Genomic DNA, 3,633 nt, shown 5'->3' with positions numbered 1-3,633 from the left:
CTAGAATCCTTGTTATAGATCACTTACAAGAGAAGTCCGTATCTGAACTGTAGAAACAGCACACTGCTAATATTTGAGGGACTGGTAAAATTAAGGTGTCTAAATTTTTCAAACTTTTTGTGTACTGAACCCAAATAGAAATGTTTTAGATTCAAAAGAAAAGAAAAAAAAGAAATGTTTTAGATTCAGTGAAAACAGATTTTTTTTTTTCTTATCATATTCTTCTATCATATCAGAAAAGTTCTATACTGGGAATTTTAGTTTAGAAGATATAAAGTTGAAACTATTTCAATTCCAGTATCATCCTGAAGGAAATCCTAAGTCTACGATAACAGCTACATCAGGAAAATATTTAATCATTTAGGACATAATGACTAGGATGTTTGTAGGCCGCTTAAGAACTCTGTGGCTCCCTCAGCAAGAAAGACCAACAGAACTTGGGCTCAGTAAAAACTTCGTGAGACTTTCCTGGTGGTCCTGTGGTTGAGAATCAGCCTTCCAATGCAGGGGACGTGGGTTTGTTTCCTTATGGGGAACTAAGATTCCACATGCCATGGGGCAACTAAGCCATGGGCTGCAACTACAGAAAGCCCACATGCTGCAATGAAGACCCAGCAGAGCCAAAATACAAAAAGAAAGAAAAAGTTTGACTTATTTGTATTTGCTTGTGGCACTTTACCATTCTAATAGGAAACTGGTGACAAAAAATAGGTCAATGCAGACAAGAAAGATACAAAATATTAGACCAAATTAAAGGACACTGACTGGTGAAAGGGTTTGTAGAATATAGCACAGTAGTGCCAAAAGGATTTCTTTGTTGAAAATATCCTACTGTTTTGACACACTAATACTAAAGGGGAGAAAAAATGAAAGGACAGGAAATATCTGGCCCACTGTAACTGTTTGGTCAAAGTACCAGCATGGACATGACTCAGGCCGTGGGTGGCAGGGACCAGGGTACAGCAGGGATTTAAGGACACTTTAGAAAATTTCTCCTTGGGGATGTTGACGTGGACCTGTCCTTGGGACTTGCTTCCTTACGCTCTACGTTTGTATCTCTGGGGAAAGATGGCATTCAAAACCTCGGCAAAGCAGGCAAAAGTCAAATCAGTTTCCCAGTTTAGCCCAACTTCAACCACACCTACCTTTTGCAAGTCACCCCAGTCTCAGACACCCTCTTCATCTCCTGCAGCGGCCATACATGCACTGTGTGTGTGTTTTAGTCACTAAGCCGTGTCTGACTCCTTGCGACCCCATGGACTGTAGCCCTCCAGGTTCCTCTGTCTATGGGATCTTCCAGGCAAGAATACTGGAGTGGGTAGCCATTCCCTTCTCCAGGGTATCTTCCCGACCCAGGGATCGAACATGGTCTCCTTTATTGCAGGCAGATTCTTTGCCACTGAGCCAATTCTTGTGCACTGCTCCTTCCAAAAAAAAAAAAAAAAAAGTTCTTTCAGGCCCAAACAGTCAATTAGCACAGAGCAGCCTGTATATTCCAGCCAGGAAGTGTCTTCTCTAACTTGGTCTTTCCGTCCTCCTTACAGCCAATTCAAAGACCGATGGAGCGACCAGAGTATGCTTACAACAGGGAGGCAGCGGCCTTGCTAGCTTTGTGGCCATCCAGCATTTTTGGAGTGCCAGATGGAATTAGGCCCAGAGTCAGCATGGTGGCATGCGTCCAGCTTCAGCCAGTGCCCGTCATTTCCAGACCGAGCGCGTCCACCCGGGCCCCTTCCTCGTCTGGGAGCACAGCTGTGAACAGCCCTGTCCTCACACCCTCTGCCCAGCCCAAGACCTCGGAGGGGAACAGAGAGGCCTCTGCACCTGGGAACCTGGGGACCTACTGTGGCATGTCAGCCAGGTTTTCCCCGACACCCCAAGTTCTGACAACTCCAGGTCTCCCCACAAAGGGTGCACATCACAGCACTAGCTCCCCCACCTCCTCTCCAACTAAGGAGCCCCGAGGAGACATGTAAGCTGAAGTCTGGGAGGAGGCCAGGCCCCACGTCTGCAGGGACTGCTATCTGTGTGTGGAAGCTACTCTCAAGGGAAGTCTTCAAAGCGCAGGTGTTCCTGATCACAGTCATTCACCCCCGGGGATGTATCCTCTGAACCTATTTTTATCACAGGATTCACCTCAATCACCAACTCCTATAGAAACGAAGTTCCATAAGGAAGCTCCATAGAACCAGGAAAGTGGCATAGTCTTTGAGGCAATGTCTCAGTTACCTAAAAATAAAACAGCACAACTTTTAAACCACCTCTGAGCTATTTATTTTATTATTTTTTTAAAGCCAATTGTAGGCAAAAGTGGGAAGCCATAGGAATTTGCCATCTGCCACCCTGTCCTATCTTTTTCTTTTTGCTTCTTTTTCCTGCCTGAGGGATTGGAATCTCCTGTTCTCAGATTGTCTCTACCACATCTGGAAACATTCTGATGTTGGTAATTTACAATTTTAATTCCTATAGTACTCTTTAGATTATTGAGATTATCTTGATGTCATTGTTTTCCAACATTTGAAATCTAGCCTCCAAAGAAAAGGAGAAAGCCTGGACAATAACAAATGGAATAATTCTAAATTGCAGAATTCTTTTTTTGTCTCATAAAAAATATGGAATGCTTCATGAATTTGCGTGTCATCCTTGTGCAGGGGCCATGCTAATCTTCTCTGTATCATTCCAATTTTAGTATATGTGCTGCCGAAGTGAGCACTAAATTGCAGAATTCTTAAAAGCCTCAGAAAACTATGTACCGTTCTGGCAGGAAATTAAAAAAAAAATACATTAGTTTTCTTCTCGGTTAAATCAGAGTCCCCTTCAAATGGAAATAGCTGTATTGACAAGTATCTTCAGAGAGTGAATTGGGAGACTTCCCTGGTGTTCCAGTGGCTAAGACTCCACACTCCTAAATGCAGGGGGCCCGGGTTGGATCTCTGGTCAAGGAACTAGATCCTGTGTGTGCTCAGTTGCTCAGTGGTGTCTGACTCTGCAACCCCATGGACTGTAGCCTGCCAGGCTCCTCTTTTCATGAGATTTTCCAGGCAAGAATACTGGAGTGGGTTGTCATTTCTTTCTCCAGGGGATCTTCCTGACTCAGAGATCAAACCTGTGTCTCCTGTATCCCCTGCATTGGCAGGCGGATTTTTTTATTGCTGAGCCACCTGGGAAGCCCTCTAGATAGGGAAATCTACCTAGATCCCACATGCCGCAACTAAAGATCATGCATGCAACCAAGACCGAAGATCCCAAGGGCCACAACTGAGACCCAGTGCAGCCAAATAAATAAATAAATATTTTTTAAAAAAACAACTGTATTTAAAAAACAGAGAGAGAGAGAGTGAATTGGTAGAGATGATAAAAGAATAGTGAGCATGAGTTAGAAACTAAACTATGCTAAGTATGCAGATGACTGTAATTGAAAAGCTGCAACAACTACTACACTTTGATTACGGTACAACTGACAGAGATTCAAAGAGTTTAGTGGTGCTTGTGTGCAACAAATGAAATAGAAAACTTAGAGCTGACTCAAAGGAAGAAGCTCACCTACTCAATGAGACAGACGTTGATCTTCTGTTAGCCAACTTCTGTTGTCTAAACCAAAGATAAAATTATCCTGTTTAGCCAAGGTTGAAA

The 3,633-nt window shown here is 43.4% G+C and overlaps 1 non-coding gene across 1 annotated transcript; it reads right to left on the bottom strand.

Annotated features, from left to right (window-relative positions):
- Positions 1 to 2,606: 2,606 nt before the first annotated feature.
- On the bottom strand, positions 2,607 to 2,713 carry LOC138082480 (U6 spliceosomal RNA). Its single transcript, XR_011145109.1, has one exon. It is a non-coding gene; the product is annotated as a U6 spliceosomal RNA (small nuclear RNA).
- Positions 2,714 to 3,633: the final 920 nt, after the last annotated feature.

Source organism: Capricornis sumatraensis, chromosome 7 (genome assembly GCF_032405125.1).
Source record: "Capricornis sumatraensis isolate serow.1 chromosome 7, serow.2, whole genome shotgun sequence".
In the NCBI taxonomy this organism is placed as follows: Eukaryota; Metazoa; Chordata; class Mammalia; order Artiodactyla; family Bovidae; genus Capricornis; species Capricornis sumatraensis.
Note: the sequence above shows the minus strand (reverse complement) of the source record. Positions and strands in the feature narration are given on the sequence as shown.